Here is a 16,126-nt window from a genome sequence, read left to right as displayed (position 1 = left end):
GCCTGAATTGTTAGGCAAAAAATATATACTGTAGTTGTGTCAAGAGGACTGATGTAATCCAGTGGAGAATTTTGCTGAAGAGGCTTTCACCCCCTAATAGAAGAAAAAATAAAAATAAAGACAGAAAATCCCAAAACAGTGCATACTGGCTTCCCAATTTACTTGTTTGGCATTCATTATCCGGCTTCCCAGAACACCCCTCTAGCTGAACCATCCAGCAAGGCCAAGAGTGTTTCACTGTTAACCATATATTGACCAAGATGAATTCATCCCAAGGTACATGGATCTTGTTGGGAGGTTTGGTCTACAGTTAGTCACTCAGCTGTACTTTGTATGTATTATTTAGTTAGCAAATATTAGTCCAGTCATTAAGATATGTTGAATAAATTGGTGGCATAAAGGTTTTCTTTGAAAAAGAAACTGAGTAATAATTAAATTCTTGTAGCTTTACAAGTGATTTTGTCTGTTTTCTTTTTGTCCAGCTCATCTGTTATTCTATAACCATGTCAGAGATTCTTCACTAGATTTAACTTCTCATGAAGATACAAAATAAAAGTAATATTTCTTCTCTTTTTTATTATATCCTTCACTACAAAAGGCACTTGTTTATGTCAGCTGTGAATGGCCTTGCATGATGTTATTGATCCATGGAAAAGATCAGAGGTTGGATTCCAAAGTTAGCAGAAAAGAAAAAAAAAAAACAAATATATTTAAAATCACTCTTCCAAAAGGATGTATTTCAGACCAGTGTACTATGTCTCAGTATGTTCAACATAGCCAGGTTTTCTTCCAGCATTTCTCTGATTAAGCATCAGAAATAGTCGTCTTTCTTTCAAGGGTCATATTATGTGAAAATACACATCTTTGAATCCCATAACCACCCTCAACAAAACTAGTTGCTCTTATACTGGGCTGTACTGGGGACCTCTGAGCTCTTGAGGACAAAATAGATCAGCATTTCCCATTTCACACTCTATCTAGGCCATACAAATTGGCCAACAGAATTTCTACCACTGTTGCTGTTTTTTTTTTTTTCCACTTATATAATTGAAGTTAAATAAGTTACCTGTGTTTACACTTCAACTCCACTCTAGATGTTTTGGTTTTCTTTGGTTAATCTTTCTCTATAATCTTTTCTAAGCAGAAGTACTGACATAGTTGGGAGAAAATTTTTATAGTCAAGCAATAAAAGTTTAAAATTCATAGATATAAGATTGAGGAATGGTATAAGTTTATTCCATGATGCACTGCTTTAGGGACACTAAAAATATTTGGAAAGGACAATCAGTTGCTAATGTCTCATTACAAAAAAGAAGCCCTGAGATGTTGGGCAACAAAGTATTTTTCCAGGGCTCATCCCTCACTAGATTATAAAAAGTGTATTTTAGGCAATGACAGTCACACTCAGGTCACTGAAGTCAATATTTTATTTTTATTCATTGCTACTGGGAAAATGCTAAGTTTCTGAGCTTTGTTAATGTCATTGGACATTCAATTGTGGTTATTATAGTTTCCTTACATGTTATGTAATGCCTAGTGAAAACTATATTAAATATGTGCAGAATGCTATTAGTAATATTCATTTCTATTCTGCTTGGTGAAATAAACAGGTTAAAGCAACAATCAGTGTGTTCTGTAGCTCATAATTCAACTTGCTTCCTATGAGGCACTGCAGTTCCAGCAAAGCTCTGGTCATTGATTACAGATTCACCTGGGTTAACTTGATAAATGATTTTGCCCGAGCCTCCTGTCTGAGAGGCTTATTCATCCCTTGTTGATATAAAACTGCAGCTGCCCCTTTGGCCACTAATACCAACCTTATTGGTGATAATCTTTGGTTTGTATGTTAGTATGTGTCACAGTAGCAATATTTTGTAAGCCCCTTGGCAAATAAATTTATCTGACTTTGTGACCCTTTATTTAACATGATTAGTTTGTTTTAAGTACATTGTGAATTGGTTAGACATGAATTATCTGGGTTTGGGAATGATGGATCTATGATAGCTTTATATACAAGTAGAAATGTGTAATGCATTCTGTTATTTTGGAAGACTTTACTATAAAATTTAGAACACTGAATGGATTATTTCTCTGGATACTGGTAGTCTTTCAAGATTGTTCACTATGAAATAGCTCTAAATATAGGTTATGCACCCCTAGCAAGTGCCTGGAAATTGGTTATTCTCCGTGTTAGAAATATAACCTAGAAATGGATTTTTGCATTATTTCCCCATATGGAGGGTTTTTGTTTGTTTGTTTGTTTTGTTTTTTATAATTAGGGGTAAAAAGTGTTTACATGTATTCTACATTCGCTTATAGATGACACAGAGAGAGAGACAGGTAGAGACAGAAAGAGAAAAGGCTAGCTATTTTTTTTTTTAAAGATTTTATTTATTTATTTGACAGAGATAGAGACAGCCAGCGAGAGAGGGAAGAGGGAGAGAGACAGGTAGAGACAGAAAGAGAAAAGACTAGCTATTATTAATCTTAAGTATAAGAGTGGCCATGAGCTTGGATAGCACTTACAACTTTTCTAATTTAAAACACTGTATCAATTTTGGAATTGTAGCTAATAATTAAAATTTATAACTTACACCCCTTATCACTGAAGTATGATCATTTTATATAGTATCACTATTTGCTTTTGGAGCATTGATTCTCATTAGAATCCCCTATATGCAGAAACACGGACTTTTGAGTCCTGCTCTTAGAGTTTCTGATGCGGTGTCTGGAGTTGGGCCTGAGAATTTGGACTTCTAACAAGTTCTTAGGTGATGCTGGTTTGAAGTCTGCAGTTTGAAAATCCATATTTTGGAGATATGAGAGCAATGTATACTTTCTCAGTTTTAGAGATGTGATTCCAAAGGATGAAAACACACACACACACACACACACACACACACACACACACACACTTATATGTATGCACATGGGTGTAATTGATAGCGAAGTTGATGCTAGATTCCAGTTCTTCTCTTTTTGCCCTCAGGGCTATTTACCACCCTTAAAATGGAATATTTATAATATATCCTAAAACATTTAACTGGGGGCCACCTGGTGGCTCAGTCAGTTAAGCGTCTGCCTCCGGCTCAGGTCCTGATCCCAGGGTTCTGAGATGAAGCCCTGCATCAGGCTCCCTGCTCCGTGGGAGGCCTGATTCTCCCTCTCCCTCTGCCTGCCACTCCCCCTGATTGTACTCTCTCTCTGTGTCAAATAAATAAATAAAATCTTTTTTTAAAAAAAAATTTAACTGGAATATTAGAGGAAAAAGAAGAAACTATTCTAATGAATTAAATGATCTGATTAATTGGAAATTACAAACCACACATTTTTACTTTCCTTCCTTGCTATTGAAGATCTTTTTGAAGTATATATGTTGTTTTTCTTTTTCAATAAGTAGATCACCCTATGAAAATTTACTTTACCTTTTATAGTTGAATGTTTTGCAATGCTCCAAGGTGTTACTTAGAGGTTGATTTTTACTGTGTAAGGTTGTAGATTTAGAAGTGGAGATGGGTTAAGGACATGATGTTCAGATGTCAGGTAGCATGTTGTTGTTAATAATTTGTGATAACAATCTTTTTGTGTCATAAAAAATAAAATTAAATAATGGTTTTGATGAACTGAAGCTGTTATTTTAATTGCATTATGCTGCAGTGGTAAATTGACTCTCTGCATAGAATAGAGCCCTTTGATTTGGTATGAATTAACTGGAAGTTCATGAAATGATTTTTTTCTAGGACTAGCATCTGTCAAATAGTAGATACTTAATAATATTTGTTTAAAATGTTAAATGCAGAGACCTGGCCCCTGGGTATAGCTCACCAGTTTTATTAAGGGAAACTGGTTAAGGAGGCACAGCTCTTTGCCTAGTTAATTGCAGCTTCTGTGCTTCATTCATCAGAATGCATGATGTTCAGCCACAGATTTACGGGAGTGTTTCTTCATTACATATGGGCTGTACATCCTCTGATACTCTAAGAGCTGAGCCTTTCCAAATTGTATTTAATGGTCTGGATTTTGGGTTGAAATTAGACTGGAATACACTAATGCCTACCACTACTGATAATGCATCATCCCTATTTTTTCCCTCTCCTTTAGAATAACGACAAACAACAATCAATTTATCTCGATAGAAGTGCTTACTTTTTATTAATGTAGCTTTTTAAAAAGAGCTGTACAATTCTGACACGTTAGGTTGGAATATTGCTGGTAATATATCCTGTATATGGCCTCATCAGACCAATGGTTCTGTAACTCATTGTGCCTTTTCTTATTATTGAAAAATCTTTTCCTTTTATCCAAGGGAGTATTAAAATCCTAAGCAGGAAGGGATCTGTTCTGCTCTGTATTTTGGCTCACAAAGATAGCCTTTAAAAATGACGCTTTTTTTTTTTTACTGTGAAAGCATAGACTCTAAACAAATTATATAAAAATTCTTCTTTATTCAGACATTTGTTTATTGCTTTGTTAGTTATGAGCAAAATAGATTCATCCACATTGAATACCAAATTGTATTTTGAAAAATAAAAGCAAACTGACTTTGCAAAATAATGAATACCTCCTTCCTTCCCCGTGTACATAAAGTTTTATAAATTAACAGCTAATGGAACTTTGATTCTTTTGATTATATTCAGCATGCATTTAGTGTACTTTATCTTGTTTTTACTATCATCATTTCTTCTAGGTCTTTCCTTCATAATTTATTTTTAATTTTATCCCATTGAAAATTTTATGTTATCTTACATCCTTTCTTGCAGAAGACAGGGTAAAATAAATAAATAATTTTTAAAAATTTTATCCAAATCGTGTATACTTTCCGAAAAGGGTATTTACTTGTCCATAACAAGTAGCTTACTGCAGTTAGGTTTTTATATGTAGACTCTACGTATCTTTTCTCCTAGGAAAGCATGCTGTCTAGAGCCCTTACATGGTATCTTCAATTGACAACCTAGAACCCACCCTCAACCTACTGGGACCTCCCTTTTCCTTCTCTATGTTCTAGATGAGAAATGGCCAAATCTGTCCCTCAGCTATATTTGATTAGCCCTGAACAGTGATCCACAGGATGTTATACAAAAAAATTGAATTAATTTCTAACACTTAAAAATTAGAAATTTCCCACAAAAATTTCTGATTTTGGTTTCTCTAGAGAAAATGGAAGATATGGACCATTAGCCCTGTTTGGCAACAGCCCTCTGGAGTCAGGGTTAGTTGCCCCTTTTAGATAAGAAAACTGCTCTCTCATTCATCTGAGTTCTCACTACTCCCTATTTTGCAGACATTGAGGCTGATGGTCAATTGCCATGAGCAGTTGCCTTGTTTTTTTCATGCCCAGCACCAGCCTGACTCTCTGGACACTTTGACTGCTTAGATCTTTCTGTTTCATTGGAATTATATGGTGGCTAGCTCCACTGGGCACTAGTAGTGAGTTATTATAAACTTTTGTAATAAACTTTCTTTTCTCTCTCTTTTTTTTTTTAAAGGTTTTATTTATTTATTTGACAGAGAGAGAACACAAGTAGGCAGAGTGGCAGGCAGAGGGAAAGGGAGAAGCAGGCTTCCTGCCAAGCAGATTGCCTGATGCAGGGCTCCATCCCAGGACCCTGGGATCATGACCTGAGTTGAAGGTAGATGCTTAACTGACTGAGCCACCCAGGCACCCCTGTAATGTACTTTCTGTCCTAAATAGGATACTTTCAACTAAAATTGTATTGCAGGCAATATTTTAGAGGAATGGAATTAAATGTTTAGGAATGTCAGGTTCTATGATCTGTAGAGGAGGCACTTAGGGGCTAACAGTCTTTTCAGATGTCATTGCCTCACCCATGCAGTGGGTACTCTGTGGTCACTGTTTGCAGTTTGACTCCTTTGACTTCCTATCAAGTTGTCTCTGTTTACAATTCATTCTGGTGTCTATCCATGAGTTCATGACCAGAATGTCTATGCTTTACACACACTCCTTACAAAGCTGATAATTACAACAGTGCCTACTGAGCAGAGTTGACAAGACTGACCAAAATTCCATTGGTTGTTTAAAAAAAATCTATAATATAGAAAATGGTTTAAAATGCAGCTTTATTGCAGAATGGACCAATTGGGAGAGTTCTGGTGAACCACCATTGGTTTAGGAAATTGAGAACCGAGGAAGATTTAAGGCATTCAAAGAAATGCTTTTGCGTGAATTTTGGATCTTGCTTAAGGGGTGTCACTTCTGTGGTAAAATCGAAAGAGATACGGTGAAAGTAGAGACCTTGAGAGAAATTCTGAAATATTTAAAATCCCAGTCCCTATTTGAAATCTAGCAACTAGTGACTACCAGCAATAAGTGTGCTTCATTTGTACCTCAAGGGTACAATATTGTGACTCAATGCCCCCAACATCAGTTCTTTCTCCATATAGTTGTATTACAACTAAAAGGTAGGCCCTGTGTTTAGGAAAGAGTTATGATATACATTATAAAACAAGGATAACTTTCCTTTGTACAATAAAAGAATCTCATCAGCCTGCATGTTCCCATCGTATTCATCAAGAGAATGATCAATAAACAAGATATATGTGGTAGGTGGAATCCTTTTGTTCTCTTTTCTCTTTTGTAACTTTCATTGTTATGCAGAGGGTGCTCAGAAATCTCGAGTCCTCTATTTTCTTGATGGTGCTCAATTTTCTTGACTGCTCCATTCAGGCATCAGAAATTTCTTTCGGTTTCAGGGGGTTTTCAAATGCCATATAACTTCCTATTAAGTACAGAGTACCAGAAGCCATGGTATAGGAGAGTATTAATACTCATTCAAGGTACTCTTCTTCCCTTACCTTGCTGTTCTTTGAAGAGTCTATGCATATATTGAAATCAATATGTATACCTTGCTTCGCCAGAGTAAGCTTGTAGAGTCTAATACTGCGTGGTCTGATAACGTGATTGATTTTCATTGATATCGGGTGATAAAAACATTTGATCAACCTAACTGGAGTTCACTTGATTCAGGATAGAAATATGATACACAATAGGCTATGCGAGTAAAAAATAATTTCATATTAATTGGCTAACATTTAAAAACTGGAATTGAGTGAAAGGCCATGAAATTTATTTAGTCATTATGGATTCAAATTTGAGCAAAAAAGCAGATCTGTCTTCTCAGTGTAAATCAGTACGAAACTCTGCATTCCTCTCCTATGCTCTTTCATATTTTTAGGTCTGATTCAGATTTTTTTAGTTTTATCATGACAGATCTCTTTATCTAGGGCAAAGATGTGAAATATTCTTATTTTTAGAAATACTGTTTGGTTGTTTTTAAATCCTCTGATTTGCACTGGGGACATCATTACTTTCTGTCTACCTAGGAAATCTAACAGGGGAAATACTTTTCGTATTTTATAATCAAGGCACATTCTAAAATGTCTTTTTAAATAAATATGATATACAACATATTTTAAAGTATGCGCTTACTCCCCTAGAGATGGAATTAAATTTGCTGATTCTTAAAAATACCGGCATGATTGATATACTATTTGCACTTGACCACCTGCTAATGAATTCTCATTCACTACTTGTTTTCTCTTGCTAAAATTATACTTAAATCACGCTGCAGAATAACCCACAGCTACTGAAAGATCTAAAAGGAAAAATTAACAGAACTGTTATACCTCTTATATGTGAATTATTCTCCAAATTGTGAATTTTATTTTTCAGATAATTCCAAACCTTCTAGTAAATCTCATTAATAAATATGTTTGAGGTTCTAACAAAGCTTCATAGTTCACTTAATTACCCAAAGTTTACCTTTTAGCATGAGTCGGTGCTTTATTAATGAGTTTTTAAAAAAATCTCTGGTGATGATGTGTCAGATGATGTAGAGAAAATTTATGGCTCAAGCACAAAAGTGTAAGGTACCATTTAACTTTGGATTCTGAGAATCTATGAAGTGCTTATGAGATTTTGGATGTATTATTTTGGATGTTTGCATCTGAAATTTCTGGTGGGCATGTGCAGAGAGTAAAGATGCTTGACCAAATTAAAAGAAATTCTCACTCTCAGTGCTTCATATACATCTCCATACTGTCAAAGGATTTACTGATGGGTTATTTTGTAGAGCTAAGTTAGATACAATTTAATGTTTGTATTAGTATTTGGCTTCACTCTTATTGGCCTACCGGCTTACTCCCAAACAGGCTAGAAATCTTTTTTTTTTTCTCTGAAATTTGGAGAAATATCTAAGTTAAGTTTCAAATGAGAAAGTTAATACTATGAGTCAACATATTTTCCCCCGGTAGAAAAGATAAGTGGTAGCAGAAAATGGTTCCTTGGCCTTAAAAAATGTTATTATATGTCCTACAGAAACAATTCTGATTCTTGTTTATTTTAATATACTTCAAATTTATTATGAAATTACATATTTATATGTGATCGATATGGACCAGGATAGAGAAATGCTTATTAGTTCATGAGTGGAGTGACATGATTTTCTAAATTCTGTTGGGGCAAGCTCCATGTTTTTTTTAGTTCTGTATATTCTTTTTATTCCTACTATGCCTTAGATAAAATGGGAACTCAGAAAACATTTTTGAATGAGTGAATTATAATTGAAACTATGCTACATTTAGGATTTCCTGGTATGCTTAATAATTAAATAACCTCAGGGAAGGGGGAGAATTTAAGATAATTCATGCTATTATTGTATGGTATTGTGCTTCCTTATGAAAAGGAATCCTATTTAATTTTTCTAAAGCCTTGAGATCTTCAACTTTGGAAGATTAATACATAAGACTTAATGTCAGTGAAATCTCTTAGAATAAACCAAAGCAGAAGAGGGGAGGGGATGGCCTTATAAACTTCATTCCCACCTGAGATGTATCTGGGAGCTCCACTGAATGGGTGGAGAGGATTGGATGATAATGGGAAACCATTTAGAATATTGCCAGATAAAACACCAGATAATTCCAGGGTGTGGTTTTATAAGCCAGTGTTATTCAATAGAACAAGGCTCTGGTGTGTAAAAATTTTCAGCGGTACTTATTGATTTAGATAACTATTCTCGCATTATCCTTTATTCCAGCCTATTTGAGTATCCTTTTTTTTTCCCACAAAGAGCTGTTTACTGGACAGATGTCTTCTTATCTGCCCACTCTTGCCTGAAAGGCAATAACTATTTCAGTAGCTATTAGCACATTAAGAAAACTTAGGTAATTCCATACACTTCACATTAATTTGCTTTTGTTGATTATTTGCTGTAATATGTTAAATAATTGCTCTTGAATGGGTTCAAGAAAAGCAGTCATTCACCCATTTTGATTGCTATAAATATCTTTGAAGTTATCCAAATGTGCTTCTATATTATTCACATCTCTTCTAAGTCATTAATAAATATATTGAACACCTGTGCTAGCACTGATCCCTGAGGCACCTCATTATTAACCTAATTGCAGAGCTTCATGATATTTCATTTAACCTTGATTTTACTACCAAACTTTTTTCAAACCAAGACATTTTCAAATTAATGATAAAACTTTACCTTTTTATCCTTTGGTTGCCATGGCTCCATAATTGAATTTCCACATTTAAAGAATTATGAATGAAATATCACCAGACATTCAATTTTTTAAAAAGTTCAAACAAGAAAATAGTTTTATACGTTGTCTCCCAGTTGTTTTCATTCAAGTTCTACTTGTCTACTCTTCTTTTAATTGTCTGTCTTTATCAGCTATTTTCAGAATGTTAGAGTGCGGAAACAATAATTCTATAATTCTATAATCCCAGTATCATTGTTTTGGATACAGTTTTGTCTTTTTCTGTGTCCCAATGCTTCAATGCTATTTTATCAAATTGGAGTCAGGAATGGAAAAAGGAGATGGAATTCATTTTAGCTGACATTGCTATTCATCAGTGAAGCCATTACAAGTGAAGAATGAGGTTTGCACCTTCTGGTTTAAATCAAGCTTATAGAGTAGAGTTTTATCTAATGTTGGAGCTAGAAAGGACTGTGAAGTTCACATGGTTAAATTTCCCTCATTTTTCAGATAAAGAAGCAGAAGCCCAAAAGATGAATTGACCTTGACGAATGAAGGTCACACTGATCAGAGCCAGGGTTCTGCTTTTTTACTCTGTTGTTCATTCCACCGCTGTGAAACGACTTAGGTTTTTATTATTATTGTTTTCCACTATGGGTAATTAAAATCTTCTGTCTTGTTTATTCTGAATTTTGACATGAGTTAATCTTTAAACCTCTTTTAGACCATCTGTATCTAATCTAATTCTTTTAATCTCTAACAGTGACTTGAATATAGTTAAATTTTCAATAAGTATGTGTTGAATGGGTAAATAAATCTAGAAGCACACTATGTATTTAGCAGACTCCAAAATATATAATAATACGTATATATATACATGCATATTAAATTATAGTTATTTACATGATTTTTAGTTTTTCTTTTATCTTATGGAGCTATATCAGTCATGAAAACAAGATCATAAAGCATATATGTTGATTTCCAACACTGACTTCTAAGTGGTTAGGCTTTTGGATAATCAAATTTATTTGAACTCATTGTATTTAAGTAACACTGAGTTTTTCTATGATATTGAGTGTTTATCTTATATTAACTTCAATATCGCCTGCTCGAAGATTCTCAAATCCAAACAAACTCTCTCACAGATCTTTGAGCTATTTTGGAGAGTATAAGGAAAAAGGTCTACATATGAGAAGAGTCCTTCTACAAAAATTCAGGGAAGGAAGCCAAAGTCATTATTACTATTGATCCCTAGCCTTCTTGCCTCCTACGGGAGGCATTATCAGAGAAACTTCTGTGTTTATCTACTTTAAATATTTAAATTTATTTTTAATAGCAACATTTCAAAAATATTGAAATACTCTTCATTACTGTTAGAAGGTCACCGTTCAATTCAAACGGTCAACGTTCTCTCATGTGGGTAAGTCACTCCTTGGAAGAATTATAAGTGCCTTCAAGGTGCATTATGTATTTCAGGTTCATGATTCATCTGCTTTGGGGAAAAGTATTATTTCCTGGCACATGTTCAAATGCTGTAATTTAAGACATTTATAGTAAATTATTATACTACTGCAGCAAACGAAATTAATACAACTCCAGGAGTTATACCTAGGGAATAGTTGATTCATCTAGTTGTATCTGGTTCATTGTTCTTTAATGTGGTAGGAGAAAATTTTTTTAAAAATGCATAACTACTTTAAGTTTTTTGTCAAATACCTATGAGGCACATATGAATACTGAGCAGGAATGTAAGTTAAAAAATAATGTAAAGGAGCAAGCAGAAAGGATTAAGCTGCTAAAATTCTCTACAGGTGTTTATTTGAGTATTTTGACAGAGCAAACTGTCAGATGGACTGTTGTTACAAAACCACTAAAGGAGCAGCTCTGTCTTATGAGAGAGTCCCATTCTGCTTCTAGGATATGAGGATACAGTTTTTGTTTCTTCCTCACCACCCCCCACTCTTTTGAAAGTATAGGTGTAAATGTGTTATTGAAAAAAATGACATCTACAGTATACTAAGTGAATCTGTTTCTCTCTCCCTTATTTCCCCCATGGTCACTTTCATGATTACCTGAGTGATCATAATTGTCTCATTTGTATTCTTGTCAGATTAATTGCTTCCAGAGGTCTTTGGGTGAAGCATAGATAGGTGGTGTTGCTATATTTTTTAATTTACTCAAATATTGAATCTGTAGTGTGTACAGATCAAAGTAGCTTCCAGTGATATGACCTGGGCTTTTTGTCAGAGACGTATGGAGGTTCTGAACTGACACATACAGGATCCTCCAATACAGGTTACTACAGGCTTCTTAGATATATTCTCTAATTTCTGGGGTACTCATGTTTAGATTTTCTGAGACTCAGGTCTCTCCTTGGGATCTTTTTGATTGGACTTAATCCAAAGCTGCATTATATTCCATTGGACTCAGCTTCAGTCACAAACCAAGATCTGAGATTTTTTAAAAGGGAACAATTGAAGTATACTCTTGAGGATTAATTCTTAGCAGAGAAATGCCAAGAAAAAGCATAGAAGGTGGTACCCCTCTCTGCTGCAGGCCCCCATCGCCCACCACACACACACAAACACACACACACACACACACACACACACACACACCACTGAGAACTATGACTGTGGTGAGTTACTGGTAATATTATTACATCCTTAGGTTTTTAGGATTTGGAAAAAAATATTAAAAACCATTAATCCAAATTTGTTGCCCAGCTTTATATGTGTGCTGATAGTAATGTAGTTCCAATTGCATATTTATAACAAAACCTAATGACATCTGGAAAAACAAGAAAAAAATTTTAGAGACTCTAGAATAGATATATTTTGTATGAGCTAGTCTTACTAATTCACTTAAATAAGATTTTTATTTGTATTTTTATATCCCACAGGTTCATAAATTCATTTTACCTCCTGAAGAAGTCATCTTTGATTTTACAAAGATTATATATACTCTTTAAACAGAATTGAAATGTAATTCAGTATCTTGACTATGTGTAATTCAAAGCTGAATTATATTCCAAAAATGTAACTTGTTTAATGTATTGGTTATAGATATACAGCTAGTACATAGATGCCTATTTATTCTTTTTTTTAATTTTCAAAGACAGTTGTGAAATAGGAATTATACAGTAATTGGGAACACAATGCAACATTTTGATACACATTTTCTTGATTTTCCTTTTTATATCTGATCTCTTTTCTCTGATTTTAAGGCGTAGTGGGGTACTAGGACATTCAACTAGAGATAGGATTTGCATGCCAATTGAGAATTATTATATTTTAAATTTGTCTTTATTGAATGAAGGGGGGGTAAACAGAAGGGGGAATGAACCACGAGAAACTATGGATTCTGGGAAACAAACTGAGGGCTTCAGAGGGGAGGGGGGTGGGGGATTGGGATAGGCTGGTGATAAGTATTAAGGAGGGCACATATTGCATGGAGCACCGGGTGTTATACGCAAATAATGAATCATGGAACTTTACATCAAAAACTAAATATGTACTGTATGGTGACTAACATAACATAATAAAAAATTATGATTAAATAAAAGTAAAGGAAAACTTAAAAAAGTATCTGATTTTTAGAATTTGAGGTTTTCCTTGTAGCCCTCTTATGTGATATATTTTTGTTAAGTGTGATATGAGTATTTGAGAAGAGTGTGTATTATTAGCTCCTTAGGTATAAAGTCATAGTAAATATTTTTAAAAGTTAATGTTTGCTCTTTGAAATAAACTCTGATAACAAAAAAATAAATAAATATATTTGTCTTTATTGCATGCTTTATAAATCTGGCCATTGGACTAAAGTATAACTACATAAATACACATGAAATGCTACATGGGAATGAGTTTATATATTGTTATGGATGAAATTTTTTATTTTCCCTTCTTCACATGAATTTTTTAGGGATTACAAACTGAAGTTAATCATGATTAAGTTTTGGATAAAATATGAAAAATGCATTCATTTTAAATCTAAATTTTGAAGATTTTATTCATATTTATTTCATAATTTATTAATATGGCACCTAAAACTAACATTTTAAGTTTTACAATATAATTCACATATTACCCCAATTCTCTGAAATTAAGTGTAAGGAGACACTTTAAATAGTATCATGAAATCATGTTGAAAATATTTTTATGTGGATAAATTTGGATATACTTGAAAAACCACTGCTTCTTTAATTGGGATAAGGATTGGGATTAGAGGGATAGAAAGAGGGGTTTAGGCTGTCAAGGAAGGTGGAGGAATGAATGCTTGGAATATAGTTATCATGCTTTATGATCTACAAGCTATAATTAGGTTAACTCAAGAGTTAATAAAACAAGGAAAAATTAATACTAAAAAATGTTAAGAGGCACTTCATGACATCCTATAGACTTTTGGCTTACACCAAGAAAATACTTTAAAACCAAAGATTGTTGAGAGCTTCATTTTTAACCTTTTTGAAAATACACTTTATTGGTCTCTTTAAACCATACCTGAGAATGTTTCTACTAGTGGAAGATAGCTTTAAATATATATCCTGCTTTGCTTAGTGATCTTTATAGCTGAAGAACAGTATGTGAAATAAGAAGTGTGCTATGTATGTGTGTGTATCTCTAAGTTTTTTTTTTTAACAGTTCATAGGTGAGATGCATATTAAGGAATTGAGAATCTATAGATGACTCAATGATGGGTGAGTGGGAAGTGAGCATGAGGCTACAAAGAAAAAAAAAGTGCATTCTAAAGTTCAAATTATACCAGAAGCTACAATGTTTTCAGAACAGCAACTCTAGTTTACTTCCTTATTAATACTTTTTGCTTCCCCCAAAATAATTTGAGACTTCTTATAACAAAACTCATATGAAATAAAATGAAAAAAAAAAAGGATTACAAAGAGGAAATAAACAATATAAAAAAAGAGAAAGCCAGGACACTCAACAGGAAGGCTTACCTGGTCACGCTGTTATCAAGTATAACCCAGTTCAGAGTTCCTGAGCTGAGGTGTAAAGGAGATAGGATGTGTTACAGGGCTCTAGCATTCACTGGGGTTAAGATACAACTACTTTTCAGGGGTAATTTTTCCTGGACCTGGCTCTAAAATACATTTCTCACATGTTCTTTAAAAAATTGTGTTCCATAATGTGATGGGTATTTTCCTCAACAAAGTTCCAAGTAAATGTAGAAACATATCCCCAAACGCTTTTTCTTATATGGACCTGTATAACATATGGAGGGCAGAGTCCCGTGTATATGTATGCATGTTATGCAGCAAAATTAAGAAAAGAAACAACACCGGAATGTCTGGAGAAGATAAAATTGATTGCAGGGTTAGAGATGAAAAGTTCAAGGGAGATGTTCCTCTCTGCTCTGACAAATATTGGAAAATAGAATAAAATATGTCTTCTTGCCTTGATTCTTAAAACCAAGAATTCCTTCTGTTTGAAGTACAAGCCAGCCTCTATCACTTTTCCTGCTCTGTTTCCCCACATCTCAGAAAGAAAACAAGGCAAACTTGACCAAATAAGTGCTGACAGGTTTCACTCTAAGGTGATTATATAAATGTATTCTGCATCTACTTAATTCAGATTTCAGTCTCTAGTTGCATAAATTAAAGGTATGGATCAATTCTACTAGCAGAAAAGGCTAAAAATTGAAAGAAGAAACAAGACAAGGGAACTAAGTTAGTTAAAACATTTTAATTACACCCCAGCCAAAAGAAGTTAAAGAAAAGCCTGGGAAAGAAGACATTTTTATGGAAGCATATGATTTCAAATCAAGTATGAAATAAGACAATTATAAAAATTTCTATAGTATAATGGAAAGAGTAGAAAATGAAGGTATATTATCATAATTAGCAGTTATAAATAAATCAGTTGTTCATTATTTCCCTTCAAAGAACAAGCTGACAACAACATCTATTCAATATGTGAATGATTCAGTTAATAGCTTTCATGCCTCATTTCTGACACTTTTTAGGGGGAGATAAAAATACTGAAGTGATTGAAATACTATGCTAGAGTGACTTGCATATAATCTATTACTAACTGGTACTCTTATTTTTAAATGTCATTTTTCCCCCAGAATGAAATAGCTTAAATGCTAGGTGCTTCAGGGTTTGCTTTGATAAGAATCTTACCATTTGGGAATTTCATAATCAGTAACAGGTGAATAATGTTGATACTTTCCACATATTAAAAAAAATTATATTAGTATTCCTGAGATTGGTGTGTTGTCTGGGATACCATGACTCTGGGAAGAGAGGGAAATGTCCTCTGGTGGATTTTTTAAAATCCTGCTCTCCATTACAGCAACCACATGTAAATGTACTTCAGCAGACAACTTTCTACCAAATATTGGTTGACAAAAATAATTTTAAGAGATACTTCAGTATTTTTAGCAATTCTCCTGAACAAGTTTCTGGATCTTTCATAGAATACCACATGTACAATCATATAAAGCCAAGTCTTTGATTATTCAAGGGATTCACAGAAGTCCTAATATACAAACATAAGCAAAAAGCTGCTTTTATGAAAATGTCAAAGGATCTTTTTTAAAGGGAAACTTTGAGCCTTGTATGAATTTTCTTAAGCTCTAGGGTATTCAATTTATTGAAAAAAGG

The 16,126-nt window shown here is 33.8% G+C and overlaps 1 protein-coding gene across 3 annotated transcripts in view; it reads left to right on the top strand.

The window, feature by feature from the left end:
* CTNNA3 (catenin alpha 3) overlaps positions 1-16,126 on the top strand; it is a 1,722,523-nt gene that overhangs the window by 595,289 nt on the left and 1,111,108 nt on the right. The window lies entirely within an intron of this gene.

The sequence above is a fragment of the Ailuropoda melanoleuca genome, chromosome 6 (assembly GCF_002007445.2).
Source record: "Ailuropoda melanoleuca isolate Jingjing chromosome 6, ASM200744v2, whole genome shotgun sequence".
NCBI lineage: Eukaryota > Metazoa > Chordata > Mammalia > Carnivora > Ursidae > Ailuropoda > Ailuropoda melanoleuca.
The sequence above is the reverse complement of the archived record's forward strand: the minus strand, read 5'-3'. Positions and strand labels throughout refer to the sequence as shown.